The sequence below is a fragment of the Rhinolophus sinicus genome, chromosome 3, assembly GCF_057876585.1.
Source record: "Rhinolophus sinicus isolate RSI-liver-muscle chromosome 3, RSI-T2T, whole genome shotgun sequence".
NCBI lineage: Eukaryota > Metazoa > Chordata > Mammalia > Chiroptera > Rhinolophidae > Rhinolophus > Rhinolophus sinicus.
In genome coordinates this window covers 142,439,571-142,461,828 of record NC_142503.1, presented here as the reverse complement: position 1 = coordinate 142,461,828, position 22,258 = coordinate 142,439,571, and the positions used below count along the sequence as shown (strand labels likewise).

The window sequence follows — 22,258 nt, the reverse complement described above, 5'->3', positions numbered from 1 at the left end:
AATTCCACCCTTTCTGTCTCTGTTTTGAAACAAAATCTCTGGTTGTAGGAGGAGGGAAACAATTCCATGAGAAAATGCAGTGTATGTCTTCTGCTAGACCTCTTGCCAAATGACTACAAACTGCTCACCTCGACTGTCAGAATGAATGTGGCTTCCACAATATCCAGTTTATGTCTAGAAGTAATATACATATTCTGGAACTGCCCCAGTGAGTAGCTCGTTAAATGCTGTGATGTCAGAACAGAGTATAATACTAACAGACTTCTGTCATTTCTAGTAATCCCATTTTACAGATTATGGAATTGATTAAGTGAAGCCTGGATTCATTTAGCAGATTCTTACTTTCCCAAGCCATAGTACATTATGGGGTGAATGACAGCATCTGGTGGAAAATAATATACTTAGGTCAGTTTTATGCAATACGTATTCTAACTGAAATAAATAAGCAAGGCTGTAAGAAGTCTGTCTTAGAAGTGGGCATCAAGTTTGAGACAAATAGACTAGTCAGAGAAATTTTAGATTATCATAAAAATTTTTACATTGAGAGGAAAGACTGGATTCACCTCAGTTTTAAAAGATGTGCAAAGCAGACTTCCCAATGCTAATACATCAAACAGTTGGCCAAACATTTGCTCAGGAAGACCCTTCATTCAATCTTTAACATTTGAGAACATGGGTCTGATTTTGAAAGGGATGGCAGAGGAGAACAGCATTTATTTTAAACAGTTCTTTTGGTAGCCACACTTGCTGGAGATATTCTGCTTCTAGAAAGAAGACAATTGGGCTTCTATTTATCACCCTATCAAGATGTTAAAACTGTTTTCAGGGGAGCTGGGCTAAGTGCTGATGGCCAACCAGGTGAAGAACTGGCCCACCAGTATTGCATGGGATGGTCTTGATCCAGGTAAACTCTACACCTTGGTCGTGACAGGCTCAGATGTTCCCAGCAGGAAGAACCCCAAATATAGAGAATGGCACCATTTTCTGGTGGTCGACACAAAAGGCAGTGAGGCTAGCAGTGGCACAGTCCACCCTGATTATGTGGGCTCTGGACTGCCCAAGGGCACAAGCCTTCACAGCTATGCCTGGCTGGTTTAGGAGCAGGACAGGTCGCTGAAGTGTGATGTGCCCTCTCAGCAACTGGTCTAGAGAGCAGCATGGCAGATTCAAGGTGGCATGCATGTTTCCACAAAAAGCACGAGCTCAGGCCCCTGGTGGCTGGCACGTGTTACCAGGCGGAATGGGAGGACTATCTGCCCAAACTCTATGGGAAGAAGGGGAAAGCTATGAGACAGAAATCGCCCTCAAGGTCCCAAGCAGTGTTCTCTAGTTCAGTGATGAACATAGATTTGTCTTCTACCGTGTTCCCATTTTCACATGAGAGACCTGAGCAGACAGTGTTTTAGACTGACTTCTATCCTTCATAATCGTATGGGGTTACATACCATGGTTTACATTTTGATCAAATTTGAACTCCATTTTGAGGGATATTTTGGCACTGGGATGCAGTCAATAGATTGTTAATGTAAGGACAGCAACCCAGAATTTAAAGAAGAAAATATTTAGGTAAGAAGATATTTAGCCTACAGTAATATTGCAGAGCATCAAAAAAACCTTTAAGGGATGTTAAAAAAAAAAGATTAATTCCCTCTGTCTTTGAATTGTGCATGATAGCACCTTCTGAGACGTATTTTCCCAGCCCTGTCTCTCACCAGAAAACCAGAGTCTGGCATGCCCACTAATCCCCAACATGGCACATCTCAGATTGGTTGCTAGGTGTCAGTATCCCACTCTGGCATCTTTAAAGAGCAGTCCTGGAAGAAGCAATAGGGAGAGTCACTCTCCTGTTAACACATGGAGGGGGCTACAGGAGCTGCAGGGTGTGGTGAGAAGTCAGAAATCCGTAAGTCTGCGCCGGTTAAATTGATCACTCTTCTTTGATATACGAGAAGCTGGTTGAAATTGGTAAATGTGTTAACTCTGCGATTTGCTTATAGTTGAATAAAAATAAAATCATTGTATAGATCAAAGAAAAAGAAAACAAAAAACTGTTTTCCAGGCCCAAGTATACATTTTTAAGAATTTCTCCCATCAAGGACACACCCAGTCAATACAGTCAATTGAAAGTGACCAAGAGATACAAACTTGCATCTAAACACTGCGTGATCTTGTTTATCATCTAAACATGTAGCAATCTCAGCAAGCAGGTAGGTCTCCCAAACATCAGTCTGGGAGGACAACACTGTTCTGCCAAAAGGAAATTAAGAAGCAGTAGCTTTGTGACTTGCCTCTACTCCCCTCACCAGCCACAAACACCTTAATCTTTGTCTCAGACTCTTTGGGAAGGCGTTAGAAATCACCTGTAAGACTGCAGTTACTTCCTAGACTCCAGATAACTGTTCTAGTTATTTCTCCAGGCACCTTCCCGTGTCAGACCCAACCACTCCTTCCCTGCCTGGCTCGACTCCATACTAGCTAGGATGGTAGAACATCATCTTCTGATAACTTCTGATCCTGCCCTCATTGAGGACTGCTTTTCACTCTTTGAGGCTTTATTTTCCACATACCCTTTGATACTTTCTTGCAAGGATTTCTAAGCTGTGATCCTTAGGTCTCCATTAAACAGCTCTTTCCCCCCTAAGCATTGCCCTCTATTTCTCACTCCTGTAGACCAAGAGGAACTCAGCAGCAGTGACAGACATAAGTTACTATTTCCACTTGATTGCTTGCCAGGAGTTACTGAGTTTCCCCAGGAGGCCACTGTATCTATTTCCTGATGGTTCCAAAGGTGACAGCCAATCCCTGACATCATTTCATGTTATTAAGACACAAATTTATTATCACGGAATAAATTAAACATTTGATTCAAAATTCAGGCTAAATAGAAAAATTATATTATTATTATCATCCTGCACAGATTTTATTATTAATTTTTTCATTTGAAATTTAATAATTCTAGGAAGGTCAAATAAATTATTTAGAATTGTATTCTGCCCTCAGACACAAATCTAACATATCTTCAGGCATTCAATTCCTTATCATTTAGAAGTCAAGATGCTGTCTGGCAAATAATTATGGGGGAAAATAGAGTCACTGATCATCAGGTACCAGGCATCAATTATTGACTATTTGAAGCAAAATTGGTTGTTTAAATTACCATTACAATGTAAGAACAACAGATAACAATATCCAAATTATGCTTCTGATGTGATCATGGGAAAAATAAGGGGTTGATCAATTTCTCAGTCAGGAGAAAGCTACCTCAGGGATCTGTGGAGAATGCTGATATTTAACATATTTTACCCCACAAGAAGGCAACCGTATTTGAAGCACACATATCTGCCATCCCCACAGTAATATGTAACCTAATAAAGAGCCACTGCTCCCCAGCTACCCATTGTCTGGGTAGAGTTGTTTATCTTTCTTTAGCAAGCTCTGCAGAAAGAAGAGCAGTTGTCTAAAACGTAGATGAACAGTCTGGCCTTACAAAATAGCATTTTGGTTTTCTCACAGTAGCAATTTTAGGCGACACTAGTGCTTGGCTAGAAAGCTGAACACAAGTTATAAACAACCATTCACATAACCACCGGGTGGACATTATGATGGAGCCAACTTTTGTGTTCAGCATCTCCATTGTGAAACCAGTCTGGCATTTGGTTTTGTAAAAGTAGAAGGCAGTTTGTGCAGGGGGTGTTGATGTGGATTTCTTGCTTTGCGCAGCATCAAGCAGCGTACTCAATTAGTTAGAGTCGGATGCAGGTTGTGATGAAGAAAAACATGGAAAGGAATACTCTCCGAAGGCAGATTTATTAAAGGAAGGGCAAGTAGAGACCCAAATGGAAGAACTTCAGCAAAGGGAGTGCAAGTCAACCAGGGAAGCCTCCCCCCTTCCAGTGTCTCCTGGAAATTCTCTCCCTGAGAACAACTGATCAGGTGTTCAAGAAATGTTTGCTTCCAAAAAAGATTTATAAAACTTTTAAGTTCATTTGAATGATGTGCATTCTTTGAGTACACAGTGCTAGCTTCATTTTAAACAATGCCTTCTTTCCGTCAAGCACATCCCGCTGTTATTAATATAAACAACATAGATAGAGCTGCAGTATGAGTGGATTTGAACTCATTCTAGAAATGCACTCAGTTCTTTTTTTATACGTATGAAACACTAGCATTTGATTCTTACTCATTTTTCCTATGAATACAATGTAGCATAAATGTATATATAATGTCTTTTGTCCTTTTAAGTATTTTTAATGCATTATAAATCCTACTCCAAACAATTTATTAGTGGAATAAAATTATATTTGCTATGCACCCATGATCATTTAATTTTTAACAGACTTCTGTAAATCTGTTAATCCATATCTTTCTCTTTATCTTATAAGAACTAAAATTGTAACTGGGTCAATAGACCAATTCTTTGTTGAAATGTTGGGAAACTGAATTTGACTTTCTTAATGTTCTTTGGTCTGGTATGAAGTCATGCTCTCTGCTCTCCAGCCAGTTAAAGTAACTAAGATAAGCATCCATATTATAATTCACGGGGCATGTGGAAGAAAAAAAATAAAAACAAGTAATTTTCTTCGAAGGCAATAAGATTAGAGAAGTTATATTCAAGAGCAGAAGATGGAGACTTTGAGAAAAGAGAAAGCTGGGGATGCAGGGGGAGAGTGAGGGTAGGAAGAGGAAAGGGGGAAAGTTCATGTGAGGTTTCATGATTGATAAAGGGATAGCTAAAAACTTTCTGATACTCCAGACTTTAAGACTATTCTGCACCAATGTCATTTCTTCATTTCCTAGACCCTCTGATTTATACTTGTGCTGCTCCCAGGTCCTCCCAACACACCTTTTGGGGCCAGGTACTTTTTGCTTTTGACAGTATCTATACCACCGGGAAACTTCTAGTCTACCAAATGTTTGCCTCCTAGTATGGTTAGTTAGCTTTTCCGAACATCTCACAAGGAGCAATAGAGACAAAATATAGTTAAGAAATAAGCAGATGGCACAAACTACAAACAATATATAAGTTCAGAGGTGACAAGTCGTGAAGTGCCCTGTGGGGAACAGGAAACAGAAGATAGTATCTGCTGCAACTACCCACGCGAGCCTCTGTGACAGGTGTAACCACGGAACTGGAGAAACCAGCCTTGAATCTGATCAGGAGGAGGGGAGACCTTGCTGCAGTCATTTCCCCGCCTTAGCCACTCAGCTTCACGTGCCCAGATCTAGTCACTGTTTGCATAACTCGGTTCCTGGAGCATTGAGATGGCAGGATGAGTGAGGCATGGAACCCAAAGATGGAGACATTTTCACTTTGCCCCTGCCGCTCCTCCCCCACACGTCTGCACAAAACTCTGGACCTAGCACAGGTACTAAAACGTTTTGTCAATCACACAGAAAACTCTTACATTTAATAAAGTTTGCCTCGTATGCAATGGAGGAAGCCAAATCAAGTTTTAACATCTACTGACAAGACAAGAAAAGGGAGCTCGGCCTTGGGAAGCCCAGTGTGGGGAAGAGACGGTGTGACTCTGGTCGGGTTAAGAGGCATGGATCCTGCCCGCTGGTTTTTGGCGTACACACAGAAGACACACCCATTACCTTTCTTTTTGACTAAAAGTCTCCTCCAAAAGTAGGGAGAAGATTCAGCCTGCACCCCAAGAATGAGCTGTGCCACCATTTTCTGCTTGGTTCTTTCCTCTCTCACAGCTGTGAGGAAGGGTAAGCAAAGATTAGAGGGCTTCTTTTTACCACCCCCGTTCCTTCCATGAGATTCCTTCTGTGAGCCAATTTCCTAATTCTGGTTCCATTTCTTCCCTCACGAATGAATGTTCCAGTTTCTTACATTAATATCCTTCGTATTTATTCTGGATAGTATAGGCAAGTGGTTATATATCCTTGACACTGGAAGACAATGAATGTTTGGAGCTACAGTGAGTATTTTCCTTTTCATTTGCTAGTATTCAGCATTCTTTGCCCTAGTACACGTACAAAATAAGGTTGGTTGCTGCCAGCTAATCTTCATGTCTGTTGTGGTTCAGTCTTTAGACACGTGACCTACTGCTAGATGAATGTGTGCCATGCCCCTGCTCGTGGTTGTGCTCTAGAACACCAGAGAAACGGGAAAAATCCATCATTTGCCTTTCTCCATCCAAAAGGTTAGCTCTTGCCTTTACATCTTCCATTCAAAATTCAGGGAAACTTTTCAGGGAAACTTTTACAGTAATGAAACTTTTACAGGTTTGGGTAAAATAAATAAATAAATAAATAATTAATTTTAAAAAAACCCCCACACAGCTGTATGAAACAGCCTGGAATTTAACAGGAAGCACCATGAATAATAGTTCAATAACTAAGTGATAAATTAAATAGTAATATTTACTCACATGGTTGGGAAATACCCAATTTAGTTACTATATATATATATATATATGCAGATAATAATATTCTTAACATCTGCACCAAATGCAATTCAATTTTCATGTGGACAGGTTTGTCAGAGAAGTGAGGTAGGACCCTCTTTCCTTTCTCATCTTTTGTGCGGGATATTTCTTTTCCTATCAGCTCTCTCGTATTTAAAGACACTGGGTTCTCTCTTCCCTCTTAAAAAAGGAACTCTCTGAAAAGATGCTGATCATAATTGTGAATGAGAGGTAATATACGTCATTGTGTTGTTTCAAATACAGGGTATTTACATTTAAGATATCTATAATTCACCCATGTTTCCTTTAAAACCACCCATGCATTGGAAAACAGGTGAGGAGGAGTGGGAGAAGAGGCTTCCTGGCCCGCAAAGAGGCTTCCTGTCTATGTGACAATGTGCTGCAAACACAAATGGACAGCTGTATGAGTAGCGCCTGCGATGACATCTCAGAGCCACCTGGATGTCATGGGATGTCACTGTGAAGTCCCATACAGCTGGGTTATTCAGCCCTGATTCTTTTCAGTGTCCTGGACGGTGCAATGCACACAGCTAGTGCTTGACACTGAGGTTGGAGGTGGCGATGGAGCCCTTTGTGGGCCAGGAAGGAAAATAGAAGCTGAGATAGATTTCATGCCTGTGTGTTCTTGGTAGAATTATTGTTCCATAATCTAAGTCTGGCATTTGGTGACCTTGTCATCAAGGAGCTAGAAGTTAGGAATTAAAGTTATGTTTCTGGTGACACACAATCTGGATTCTATTTCTTTCCTCAAGCCTGAAAATGACCCTGGCCAGTCCTATGATTATCGACTAGAATTAGCAGCGGAGGATGTTCTAGTGAAAACATAGCTCGGGTGGCAGGAAAATAACATTTATAAGTATCCTGGAGGAAGTTGCTGGAATTTTAGGGGCAAAGTTTAATGGGGCTGTTTCTTTCTCTTTTGGAACCCGAGGCCACAAAATAAACAATATTGCGGTTTTATTAAAACACTAAATACATGGTGATTTCCCACTGACATTTACCTAATCATGGGAAAGAGTGTACCAAAGGGGCTCAGATGCCCCTGCAGATTTGTGCTGTGTAAGCTGTAGCATCAGCAAACATTTGCAGCAAAAGCAGGGAGGTGAGCTAAATAGGGAGCCTCTCAGGTCATGTGTATTCTGAGGCTAACTAAATATGAAGCTGGTTTTTGCTTTGCATCTATTTCTTCAAGTCCAGTTCTACCTTTGCAAATAAAGGGAAAAAGGCAATTTACACGTTATTCCATCCATCAGTTCAAGCATGTTAAATTTTAGAATTTCTTATTAGAGGGCATAACCTAGGCTAGGTATGTCTGATCTCCTTGTCTGAAGAGCAGAGGAGGCTTGGGAGTAGTGCCAACCACGTGATTTCGGGTGCCGGGCCTAAGTTTTATCAGGTAGTAGCACTACAAAGGCTGGGTGCCAACACAGCAAGAGTTCTAAAGTCAAAATTACTGAAGCCAAAGCTTTAATCAAGTGCAATCCACATGTGAAGAACTGAGAACTGGAGATGGGAACAAAATACATGGGATTGCTACAGACAGATACAGTATGTATTACTGAGGGTGCCAGCTTCGGGAATGGGAAGATATGGGCTGGAATGCTGACCCCAGCACTTAACAGCTGTGTGGCCTTGAGCACAATACTGCATCTCAGTAAGCTTCTATTCCCCCATCTACAAAAGGGGGAAAGCATTGCTGCCTACTTCATAGGACTATTGTCATTATTGAGAAAATGTTTGCAACGCATTCCACACACTGCCTGACAAGCAATTAAGTACTCGATGCATATAATCTATGATGATGATAAAAATGAGCTGAAAGTGGGAGGGCCTCAAGCATTACCTCCAAATGCTCAGGATGTCTGAATATGCTTTTTAATGGTTGACCAGTTATATGGTGATTAGTTCACCCTGAAAACAATGGCACATAAGATTCAACAGGCTGCTTGCACCACAGGTGCCGGAAAGCCGTGCCTCTGCAGCAGCACTGAGGGGTACCTAAGGCTCGTTCTATACACGAACAGTGTCTTCCTTCTACTCCTGATGTTTCTGACGTTTGCATCACTTTCAGAAGTGTGTTCTTAAGAAGGTATCTGATTTCACTGATTTGGGGCGGGATTCTAAATTGAGGGAAGCGAGTAGCAAACACATGTAAGATTTCTCAAGCATGACGGTTAGCAGATGCATTGGCTTGATTCAGCTGTTTGATTAATCTATTACATAATAATTAATTGATTTCCTTCAACAGACTTTTCTGCCCATGTGCAAGATATGGATATAGGAGTTAAGTATCACCATTACCTGACAGAAAGCTGGACTTTGAGGGCACTTTTGTGATGAATGAGCATTGTGGTGCAGAGAAAAAGGTCTCCAGAATGTCATCCTAGGCTAAGAACATGGTTTAACAAAACGTGCAGACTGGCTTTTCATGAACTGTGGCCCTAAAGAAAAAAAAAAAAAAAATGAAGGTCTACATTGATTAGGGTTCCCCTGGGCTGACTGTGATATCTGGGCATCCACTGTTTTGTTTGGCACTGGACCCAGTGAACAGATCCTGCCCAGTGGCTGGTCACTAATTGGCAGCAAGTTGCATCCAAAATCCCATCTTCTGCATCAAAGTCCTTTGCAAAGTTATCCTAAGTCACAGCATTCCCTTTCCCGGTCTCCTGCTTTATCCCTCATTCTTTTCTCTCCATCTAGTGAACTCAATACTCTCTTCATATAATTATCACTGCCCTTCAATTTATGAAATGGTCTCCCCATTCTTCTTATCTCAAGGCTGCCAAGCCCTTACTATTGTTCCATTTAAACTATTTCTGAAATACCAACAAGACTTTTTCTAGGTATTGGAGGGTGAGGAAGGAAGTGAAATCTTGAGAATGACTCACTTGCCCTTCACCAGAAGACAGAAGCCAAATTGGGTAGGTTTAGGTCCTAGCTACATCTCTTACTAGCTGTATAATCCTCGGTAAACTACATAACATATGTGTGCTTTAGTTTCCTCATCTGTAAGATAGGGATAATAAGAGACCTCTTTCATAGGGCTGATAAATGAATCAACCCAATGTAATATGCTTAAAAGTGTCTAGTATATAATAAGCATTCATTAAATGCAGGCTATTTTCACACTTATTTTGTAGTAGTGTCTCCAAAAAGGATGCAAATGCCTATTGCATTGTATATAGATTTTCTAGTCAAAATCATAATGTCTGACTATTTGAAAGTTTTCCTTTTAGATAGGAACATGCTTTATTCTTATGGCAATAACGTGTATTTTAGCAGGGGCAGGTAATCTGACACAATTCTAATGTACTAACCTTTTAGGTATATGGTAAAAGACATCAGTGATTACTGCAATGATCAGTAAGGTTAAAAAATGAACCATTTTCATCATAATCAGTATCTTATAGTAGAAGGAAAAAAGGAGAATTGCTACTTTTGGATTTCAATGGGAGGATTTAAAACCATGATAACAGATTGGGATTCAAATTTTCGCACTAAGCCCAACAGTAGATGAGACATCAGCAATAATGGAAAGCTATGGAAGGCAGTTTTCTAAGCTGTATTTTTCTTTTATAAACTATTGTCTATTTTTCCTCTGAAAATTTCAATACATTATGAAGGTGCCAGATAATTCAAAGAAGTTATTTCAAAACTCTCTGAATTCTAAGCCTGATGCAACTTTTACAGATCTTTTATTGGATTAGAACATACATACAAGAAAGTGCACAAGTCCTAAGTGTGTGATTTGATGAATTTTCACCACCTGAAAACTCCCATGTCACCAGTTCCAGATCACAAAATAGAACACGACCCCAGAAGCCCCATTCATTTCCTACTCTCTGAAAATAACCACTACCTTGATTTCTGACACCACCAATTTATTTTGCTTCCTTTTGGACTTTTATGAATAGAACCAAAGGGTAGTCATCTGGCTTCCTTTGTTTCACATGGCTTATAACATTCACCCATATTGCTAAGCCCCCAAGTTACTTATAGATTAAAGCAATGATGTACTTCTCTTGTCAGGAACCAAGAGATCATTTGGGATGTTCGGTGTGATTCCTGAGTGTCTAAAGCAGGGGTGTCCAAACTGCCGCCCGTGGGCCAACTGCGGCCCGTGATCCATTGTTAATTGGCCTGCAGCAAATTCCAAAAATATATTTAGTTTACTTAAATAAACCAGGCGAGGCAATACGTACTTCACCTCGTGTGAGTGGCCCGGCTGTTTGTGTATTTTACCGCATATGGCCCTTGGTGAAAAACGTTGAAAAAGTTTGGACATCCCTGGTCTAAAGTGACCGAGAAGCATTCTCTAAAGGAGACTGCATCTTTCTCCAGAGGCAATCTGAGCAATGCTAAATGATGAAATGTAGCAGAAAGTAAAAGACTTTTGCTCAAATGAATCTGGGCTTCAATTATTGCGCTGTTACACTGGTATGAACTTTGGGCTTCTAGTTATATGTCTGTAAAAATGGAAATGGAAGGGGCTGGCAATTAATGCAAGGATCACGGCATTTATGGAAGTCCTTACTAGGTGCTTGGCATATAGTCAATAAAACTGTCAAAAGGGAAAAGATATTCAAAACAGTAGTACAGGTGTGTGGAGGGGGTATGTGGGAGAACTAGAAAACAGTGAAGCAAACCTATTTTTTTCCCTTAATGAACAGTGTTGGAGAAGAAAACTTCTGGAATGATTTCAAGGCTACGAGACTCAAGGATTTCTGATCACCAGCTGATGGAGCTACATCCGTCTTCCTTTCCCTGGCTGCCTCCATGAATCACTGTATGGCCAGCTGTTCCAGGCTTGCCAATGCTGGGGCGCCTGACACAGTGCTGTTGGTCTGTAGATCTTTGAGGTAACTCTTACAATGGTTTTAGGATTATGGATACTGAAATGTAAATAGAACGATGCAATGCGGAGTCACCTTGGGAAAGAGATCTGAAAACTTGGTAAAAGGCTTGTCCTTCTACTATTTTATGTTGGGCCCAAACACTATGTTCTAGTTACACACCAGGAGTTCTTATGGAAATAAAAAGGGAGCACTAAGCACCAGAGGGGCCCAGGTCTCTCAAAAGTGGCCTCATCTTTTCAAAGCTAAACTGGGAGTTTTTTAGCATGAGCCAAGGCTTGTCATCAGAAACGCAGAAAGGCTTGCTCCAACATTATTTCATTGAGATGTCAAAGAGATGCCTGTGTTGTCAGTTTAAATACAGGAATTGTAGTATTACTTAAGGAAGCAGCTAACTGTATTAATCTCTCTCTCTCTCTCTCTGAATGTGTATATATAAGGCAAAGGGGAGAGTAGTCATAATGGCAGAATCACAGATTAACAGTTCTCCTTCCCAGCAAATTCCTTTTAAAATAGATGAAATTGACTTTTGCTATAGTTTAGATAAAAGAAAATTCTGGTAAAACAATGACAATTAAACAGTTCATATGCCCCTTAGTTGAGTATGCCTAAAGGCAGAAGTCAGACCTTTTTTAAAAAGTGTTATTTGATATGAAAAGGGAAAAAATACTTGGGGTTTACCTGATTTTTCACGTGTTTTCAGTGCTGCTAATACCAAGTAAATATTCAGATGACCTGGAGTTTGCTGTCTACCCAAACTAGACTCATTATTTATAATCTAGTTACAGCAGGATTAAGGAGAAAATCTGGATTGTGGACTCTGTGACATTTGTAATGATGATGATGGTAATAATAATAATAATTAATAATAACAACAACAATTAGAAGAGGTATAGGAGATAGGACAAGGGCAGGAAGAGAAGCAGCAGAAGTATAAGAAGATCAACCAATAGTTATTGTGCAATTACTAAGCACCAGACACTGTGGCAAATGAATTACATCATAGATTATCCAATATAAAACTTATACCAACTCTACAAGGCAGGTACTATTATGGATCCCCCTTAAGAGCAAATGACACTGAAGTGTTAAACAACTGGGTGGGATGAGCCGTGCATCCCCATTCCAGAGCTCATGTTCTTATTACTTCTCTACTCTACAGGCAAGACGGAGCCTCATTGGCTGTCACTTTTCTGCTTGGAGCTTAACTGGCCAAGCAGTTAGTACTGAATCCATTTCTTAATAAAATTTTATCTTAGATGTCTAAGCAGTTGACAAGGGTCCTTTGTGATCTGACCCTACCCCATCTTCGAGCTGTATCTTTTATTACACCCCTTCTTGCCTGCACCCACTGTCTCCATTGTTTTCTAGCACTTGCCTCTACAAGCTGTGCTCTTCATTATCTTATGTCATTTTATACAAAGATTCCTCTGCCTGAAATTCTTTGTTCACTTTATGTAATATCTACTCTTCCCTCAAGACCAAGGTCTAAGGTCATCTCCTCCGTAAAGTCCCCCTTGATTCTTTTAAGCAGACGTAATAATTCTCTTTTCTGATTCCCAGCAGCCCTCTATATGTTCCACAAATACAGTGTTAGGGCACTCAGTGCAATTTGTCTGTCTTTCCGTATTTGCCTTTGTCACAGTTCTTTTCGCTAGGCAGAACTGTACCGTCACCTCTGTATTCTTACTCTGTGTTACCGAACAGATTTCTCCTTTCATCGCTGTAGAACAGTGATACCCACAGCTGCTCCACATGACCATGCAGATTTTAAACTGCACCATTCCAAAGGGCACCACCCACAAAAATTACAATGTAAATAACTCCTCTGGTGTCATGTAACACATTTCCTGTACAACTGAACACAACAGCCTTGCATTAACAATAAGATATGTAAACATGTGAATGCATATGGTACAAATGGACTAAATGCTGTAGCACATGACATCTATATAAATAACAGATCAGCGTGACAGGATTTTGACCTTCAGTCCAAACCTTCTTTGTCACTTATGATCAGTTATATCCCAGTTTGACTAAAACACAGATACTATAAAGAGTGTAGTTAGCTCATACCTGACTCAGGTTATAATCTAAACATGTCTTAAATAAAATACAGTCTGGAAAACTTGTGGTGGATTCTGTTTCTAATACTATATTTAAATTTGCTCAAGTAGGGTCAGGCTAGGTTCATCATAATCATCATAAATATATAGAAACTTGACCCAATTAAGAGGTTAGATGCTGATTGTAGAAACAAATTGCTATTAGAGGAAGAGCTAGTCACAGCTATTATACTGCCACGATGAGTTCTTTGGGCTTCAGTGGGGTTACCCACCTGCAGGAGTTCCTGGGCACAGGTGTAAGTGCAGGGACACCAAGATTATCCACACTTCACCAAGCAAAACATCAAACCCCAAGAAGACGCAAGACTGCATATGTTAAGCACGAGAGAAAACAATCCAAACAGTGTGAGATGTACAAATAAAATCAGCTTTCCTGCTTTCACTTTGCTTAGCCAGGCTGTCATCTTAAGGCCTGGTGATCAGCAGGTTGTCTATTTTGCTCGAATCCATTCCTAATGAAGGATCTATCTGTGGGATGCCTTCCCGGAGCCTTTTAAGGCCTTGCCAGGCCAGCTGAAGGGCTAATCATTGGAGGCTGCTTTTAATTTCCTCCCTGCTTCCCTTTTGTTATCTTACTGCTTGCCATCTCTCAGATGCTTAGACTTGATGGATTCTGTGGAGATAAAGATAAGGGTAATTTCTTGCCTAGGATGCTTTTCTTTTGATCTTTTGTGGTTTTATTTTTGCACTTTCGAGTGTGGCACTCCTGCTGTGGAGCCAGATGTGACCGGATCCTATTGAGATGCAGCCCAGAGCACACAGACCTAAGCAAGAATGTTCAGAGATGGCCAGAATCATTTGTGTCCAGAGCTGGGAACAAGAAGGGGGAGGACAGGGAGGGAGGGAGGGGGACAGGAAGTAGGTGTGAGGCTTAAGGCAGAGAAGACATTGGGGGAAGGGCAATAGAAAAAGGCTCTGGACTGGAGAGATGGCCTGCTGCCTAGTCTACTCTCAGTGGTAAGCGACATATTTCAGGGGGTCAGAATACATTCTATGTTGGTTACATAGAAAACAAATTACAGCTACTGTATAAAATTCCACATTTGCAGTACAAGGCTATAAATAATGGTAATTAAGCTGCTCCTTCCCCAGTATCTTGCATGTTGACCCTGACCAGGCCCTTGGAGCTAATTGAACAAAAAGTACCCTTTAGACCTTTTCTTCTCTGGTCTGTCGCATCTTTGGAGTGACTGATTATGAGACAAACAGTCGTGTAGGCCGTAGTCATTTTGAAGCTGTGATAATATAATACCACTGGGCTCCTGCTGCCCACATATCAGTCACAGCTGGTTTTGACCTGCAGCTCCAAAGGTATGAAAATAGTTCCACACCTACCCTGCCAGGACTCCTTAAGAAATTTGTGTTTCGGAACAAGTGTAGCTCAGTGACACGTCAACACAAGGCGCATGTGCTATTTTGCTCACTCTACTTACTCTGGTTCCTGCCTGGGAAGTAATGTCTTAATTTCGTAACCTTCCTTCCTAGACTAGGTAGGCATGCCCTCCACTGTTTTGGTTGCATGCTGTTTTTCTCCCAGATGTCACCTTTCCCTTGTGCTCCCACAATGACTAAAGCACCCCTTTTCAGCACTTTCATTCCACTTTCTTTTTACAATTCTGATACTTGCTTTTTATTTTTTTCCCCCGGCTACTTGCTTTGGACTCTAGATCTTATTTTGTTTTGTTTTCCTGTGTGATGGGGGCAAGGCCAGCTTCATGGACATGCCACCTATGCCGTCCTTCAGAAGTGCCCTCTGCTTGGTTTAAGGTAATGTGGAGTAATTTCAGACCATCTGGAAATTCTTCATAATTTTCGAAAAAGGAATCCCACGTTATTTACCAGGTCCTGAACGGGGGCACGTATTCTCCCACTGTGTCCCACCTCAGAAGATCAACACAGATTCACAGACTCCCATAAGGTCTATGCTGTGTTAGGCCCAGAATAGGTGTTTAATGAATGGTCACTTAGGGGAGTGTTCTTAATATAGTGGCTAAGAGTCCAGACTCTGAAGCCAAATGCTTAGGTTCAAATTTCCGACTCTACCACTTACTAGCTCTCTGACATTCAACAGGTTATCTTTTCACGCCTTAAATTCTTCATTTGTAAAACACAACAATAATTGCACCAATCTCATCAAGTTTTTGTATGGATAAACTGAGTTAACACATATAAAATTCACACAATATTTTCTGGCACATAGTAAATAAATACTATGTGTTTGCTGCTGCTGCTGCTACTACTACTACTACTACTACTACTACTACTACTACTACTACTATTTGGAGATCTTTATCTTTAGAATTGAATTTGATCCAGGTATGGAAGTGAGGCAGTGTTCAGAAGGTTTCCTTAAAAAGTGAAGACTGTTTCAGCAGGCTCAGAAGGATTTGGTCACTGGTCTGGGAGAGCTTACATTTCTCTCCAAGAGCAAATGAGCAGCATGAGGTCATCACCTCTGGAAGTTCCCATTGGCCCTAATTCAAGAAACTCAGCTCTCTCAGCCAGTTCTCCAGTATCAAAGGGCCTTCTCCCCAAGGAGAGAAAATGATGGTGTATTGACAGCAGCAACTCAGATGCTTGCAGCTGCCTCTAGTCCCACCCTTCTTCTGACCAGCCACGAGGGGGGCTTCATTATGGTTGGCCACAGCCATTGCTCTCCTCTCCAAACTGGTGGTTACAAGGCTCCAGTGGGGCCCACTCAGCTTTCTCCACAGTGATTATTACTATGACCTCCAAGAAGCTCAGAGCCTAAAGCAGACTGGAGGCTGGTAAACCCACACACAGCCCTGTGAAAAGTGGGGACAGCAAGCATCACTGACTGTGTGACTGGACACTGAGAGCCCAGAGGTCAAAGTCATCCATTAAAGGGCAGAACTAGGATAGCTCTATGTCAGGCCAAGTTCTAGTATCATAAACAAAGATTTCACTGCCTGGAAACAAGAATTCCCATACTTGCTATAGAATCATGAGGTTTCATATTTATATTACACCCCTCAGCATTCTATGTGTCCATTCCTCTCCCAGATTTATTATTAGTATAGCCTTATCATTATTATTATATTATTATAGTCTTATTATTCTAATAGAGCTTAACCAAGGCAGGGGTGTGTCTGTTTTCCCATGATGATTTCCGTTTGACCATATAGTCAGTTCTGTCCCCTATTTCTCTGTATTTCTCTCTTCATCTTCACACACCCACTCCCTGGCTTTCATAGTAGTTGCCTGATGACAGTTCTCCTTGCCAATTAAGGTTGACCACTCAGATCTCAATAATTTACAGAAGGTCACCACAGAAATCAAAGTTTTCTAATAAAGGGGGAACACACTTATGAAGCCTAATTTACTCTAACAAGCTCATTTCTGTTTTAATGTTTTAAAATCTTGGTAATTCAATTAAATTGAATGTCTTCAAGGAGAGCGTTGCAAGGATAATTACACAGTACAGTTTGTTTTCCAGCCCCAGCTTTATGGAGAAATCAAATAATGGTGTCATACAATGGAGCTTCTGGGACTTTCTAAAAAGAAAAGATACAGCAGCAGTGATACCAGAATTAGTGGGATGCAAGAGGCTGGGTGGAGTGAGTGATAAGCGCACTGGATCCAGCAGAAAAGCACAGACAAGGGAGGCAGGTTGCCTCCCCTCATTCATTCATCCCACAATATGCATTGGAAGCTACTAAAGGGCTGGCACTGTGCTGGACCTTGGGAGATACAGTAGGGAGCACGCAGCCTGAGTCCCTGCCCTTGCAGAATTGCCAGTCCAGCTAGCAGGCAGTTAGTGGTCCTTACTGCAGTTTGAATGGAAAAGGGCAATAGAGACTTCTAGTCCAACCTTTCCATTTTAGAAATGAGGAACTACACCGTGAGGTTCAGGATTTGCAGAAATCACTGTCAGCACTGTGACTTGCACCCAGAGCTCCTAATTTCTACTTTAATGTGTTTTATCCTCCTTCAATGTGACTTAAGGAATACTGCAACATTGCCTAAAATTTCTCCAATCCGTTGCCTGCTGTGGGGCCTTTCCATGGCTGGTGTTTCTTCCCAAGAGAATATGCACATTGTGACTAAAGAAAAGCATGGTGCTATCTAAAGGGGTAACTGGTCAGAGGGATGTCACAGAAAGCAAGAATTGTTTGTCTCACCAGTACAGCTGGATCCTGAAACAGAGTGGCCAGCACGGAAGTGCCAGGCTCCAGGCTCCAGAATGCAAGGGAAGAAGGAGGAAAAAGGAGTTCCTGAGGAGGAGATGAGGAAGAAAGAATTGGGAAAGGGCCTAGTAGCTGCCAAGCACCTATACTGCACATATGCTTCTACAGTGAATCCTTAGGACAATCCTGTGGGGTGATTTTTGCCTGTTTTTGCCCAAGGGGATCAATTATTTGCCAAGAGGCAAACTTAGGATCCAAATCCATGTTGGTTGGTTTCAAGTATACATGTAGATATACGTTTAAAATAGCTACCCTACCAGCTTCATAAAATTTCCCAGATGCATGGTTTCCTACAACTTAGGGCTTCATTATAGCCTTACATTTTATCTTACCTTATTTTATTTACTTAAATTGCTTTTTTTCAATTACAGTGGACATTCAATATTAGTTTCAGGTTTATAGCATAGTGGTTAGACACTTATATAACTTACAAAGTAATCCCCCTTCACCTGATAATTTTAATATCCAGCTGGCACCATATATAGTTATTATAATATTATTGAATATATTCCCTATGCTGTATTTTACCCCTATTTTGTAACTTCCAATTTGTACTTTTGGTGAGATTGCAAATTGGTGCAGTCACTATGGAAAAGAGTATGGAGGTTCTTTTAAAAATTTAAAAATAGAACTACTGTATGACCCAGAAACCCCACTTCCAGGTATTTATCTGAAGAAGTCCAAAACATTAATTTTTAAAAAATGGATCTCCATTTTCATTGCAGCATTATATATAATAGCCAAAATATGGGAACAGCCTATGTGTCCATTGGTAGACAATTGAATAAAGAAGATGTGGTACATATATACAATGGACTATTACTCGGCTATAAACAAGAATGAAATCTTGATTTCTCGTCAAGATGTTGGAGTAGGTAAATACTGTGCTTGCCTCCTCTCACAACCACATCAAAATTACAACTGAACTACAGAACAACCATCACTGAGAATTGCTTGAAGTCTAGCTGAACAGAATTCCTACAACTAAGGACTCTCAGAAGCCACCTTGAGACTGGTAGGAGAGGCAGAAACAAAGAATGAGCTGGTCCCATATCCATGTGTGGCATTTGAAAATTGGGAGGGATAATCTCAGCTGTGGAGAGCGTGGAGGCGTCCCAGCTTGTGGTTGTGAAGACCAGTGGAGATTGTGGCTGAGTGAGAGCAGGGCAGCCGAAGTCCCAGGCACTCTTCTTAAAGGGACTGTGCACAGACTTACTTGCTGATGGATTCACTTTTTCTGAGCTCCAGTGCTGGGGCAGCAGCTCAAAAGGTGCCAGGGACATATGGGAAGGAGCTGAATTGTCTGGCTTCAGAGCAAGGGCTGGAGTGGCAGCTTTCTCCCAGACAGAAGTGCTGGTAGAATCCATTATTTCTTTGTCGAGCCTTCCCCTCTCCTGCAATGCAGATTCAGGTGGCCGCCATATCTGAGTCTTCATCAACTTGACTAACACTCTTCGTCCTGACCTGGTGATTCCCTGAGACCCTGCTGCACCCAACCTGTGGACCTACCCAAGCCACTTCCAGGGGCTTTTCCATACAAATGGCCTCTCTTGGCTTATGCTGTGAACTATCCTAAAATCTCTCAAAAGTTCACAAACCCCAAACAAGCAGTATCTGGCCTTGGCACACCCCATACTGCATGCTGAGCAGCCCCAAGCCTGGCACTAGCAGGTGTCAGCTTCAGTTCTCGCTTGGTCTCTCCCAGGAACCTCCAAGCCAAGTGTAGGTGGCAGCCATCTGCAGATTGCTTTGTGACTCATGCCAGGTGGCCCTGGGCAGGGCACAGGCTGTTGGTGAACTTAGCCTGTGGCAGGGCCCTTCCCAGGAGGCTCCAGAGTTGGTGTGCCCAGTGGCCGATTTCAGACCAAGAGAGAGCACAACTCAGTAGCCTCTGCAGGCAACACACCCAAAGGGCAGACTAAGCAGGCACCAGAGCCCTGCTGAAGTGAATCCTGTTCTGCAAGGTCAGCCCCTGCACAATAACTCCTCCACTGTAGTCAGAGTCATTCTTCATAACCAATCAGCCCAAGGACCATTCCCTCCCATTGATGTACAAACAGCAACAAAGACTCAAATATAACAAGAGGGCACACACAAACCACACAAAGGACACATCTGGAGCACCCGATCAGGTGACCAGGGAAACTGCATTACTGGGTCCCATAGGACACCTACTATATAAGCCCAATCTACAAAGACCAGGAGGCATAGCAGCCCTATGCAGCTATGGTTCGTCCATAGAAACAAACACAGGGAGATAGCCTAAATGGGGAGACAAAGAAACATGTTCCAAATAGCAGAACAGAACAAAGCTCCAGAAAAAGAACTAAGCAAAATTGAGAAAAGCAGTCTACTAGACGCAGGTTCAAAACACTGGTTATCAGGATGCTCAATGATCTCAGGGAGAACTTCAACAAAAAGATAGGAAACATGAAAGTGGAGATAGAAAACAAAAAGAAACAGTCAGAAATAAAGAATATAATAAGTGAAATACAAGTAACATTAGAGGGAATCAACAGTACATTAGATGAAGCAGAGGATCAAATCAGTGACTTAGAAGTTCAGGTAGCAGAAATACCCAATCAGAACAGCAAAAAGAAAAATGAATCCAAAATTGAGGACAGTTTAAGGGGCGTCTGGGGCAACATAATGTGTACCAACAATCGCGTCATTGTACCAGAACAAGAAGGGGGAAAGCAAGGAATTGAAAAACTATTTGAAGAAATAATAACAGAAAACTTTCCTAACCCGGTAAAGGAAACAGACATCCAAGCCTGAGAGGTGCAGAGAATTCCAAACAAGATGAACCTAAACAGGCCCACACCAAGACACATTCTAATTAAATGGCAAAGGTTAAAGACAAAGAGAGAATCCTAAAAGCAGAAAGAGAAAGGCAACTGTTAACTTAAAAGGGAGTTCCCATAAGACTTGCAGCTCATTTTGCAACAGAAACTTTGCAGGACAGAATGGATTGGTAGACATATTCAAAATGATAAAAGCAAGGAGGACCTATAACCAAGATTACTCTACCCAGCAAATCTAAAATTTAGAATATGACACATAAAGAGCTTCCCAGACAAGAAAAAGCTAAAGGAATTCATCACCACCAAACTAGTATTACAAGGAATGTTAGAGGGACTTCTTTAAGATGGAAAACTAGATTAAAAATCCGAATATGAAAATGGCAATAACTATTAGGTTGGTGCAAAAGTAATTGCGGTTTTTGCAATTCTTTTTAACCTTTTAAACCGCAATTACTTTTGCACCAACCTAATTCATATCTATCACAATTCATTTAAATGTAAGTCAATTAAACGCTCCAACAAAAAATAGGGTGGTTGAATGGATAAGAAAACAAGATCCATATGCTGCCTACAAGAGACTCACTTCAGGTGGAAAGACACACAGACTGAAAGTAAATGGATGAAAAAAGATGTTTCATGAAAATTAAAATGACAAAACAAACAAAAAACTGGGGTAGCAATACTTATACCAGATAAAATAAAGGCTATAACAAGAGAGAAAGAAGGACCCAGTAATCCCACTTCTGGGCATTTATCTGAAGAAACCCAAATGCTACTTCAAGGGAACGTGTGCATCCACACGTTCATCACAGCATTGTTTACAATGGCCAAGATGTGGCAGCAGCCTGGGTGTCTATTGATTAATTAATGGATAAAGAGGAGGTGATATATATACATATGTAGGCAGCATACATGAATATATATATATATATATATATATATATATATATATATATATATATATATATATATTATGGAATATTATTCAGCTCTGAAAAAGAATCCAATCTTGCCATCTGCAACAACATGGATGGACCTAGAGGTTATTGTGCTGAGTGGAGTAAGTCAGACAGAGAAAGGTAAATGCCATATGATTTCACTTAAATGTGGAATCTAAAGAATAAATAAACAAACAAACAAAACATATACAGACTTATAGATACAGAGAACATTTTGATGGTTGCCAGGTGGGACAGGGATTGGGGGATAGGTGAAAAAGGGGAAGGGGTTAAGAAGTACAAATTGAGAGTTACAAAATAGTCATGGGGATGTAAAGTACAGCATCAGGAAGATAATAATATTGTAATAACTATGTATGGTGTTAGACGGGTACTAGATTTATTGGGATAACCAATTTCTAAGTTATATAAATGTCTAACCATTATGTTGTACACTTGAAACTAATATAATATCGTATGTGAACTGTAATTGAAAAATAAAAGTAAAAAAAGAATAAAATTGTACCATTTGTAACAACATGGATGAACCTAGACAGTATTTTGCTAAGTGAAATAGTCAGATGGAGAGAGAAAGACAAACACCATATGACTTCACTTACATGTGGAATCTAAAAAACAACATAAATGTACAAACAAAACAGAAACAAATACATACAGTGAACACAACGATGATTGCCAGATGGGAGGCAGGTTGGGGGGCTGGGTGAAAAAGGTGAAGGAATTCAAAAATACAAATGCATTTCATTTTTTGACTGCTCTCGACATATAATTAAGGATCCATAAACACTTAAAAATCAGAGGATATAGTGGAATAGAACCTTCTGAATTGCTATCTGAGGAGAATGAACTCTTACTAAATTATTCTTTT

The 22,258-nt window shown here is 40.8% G+C and overlaps 1 protein-coding gene across 10 annotated transcripts in view; it reads right to left on the bottom strand.

Annotated features, from left to right (window-relative positions):
• SEMA6D (semaphorin 6D) overlaps nt 1–22,258 on the bottom strand; it is a 559,989-nt gene that overhangs the window by 385,019 nt on the left and 152,712 nt on the right. The gene's annotated exons all lie outside the window — the stretch shown is intronic.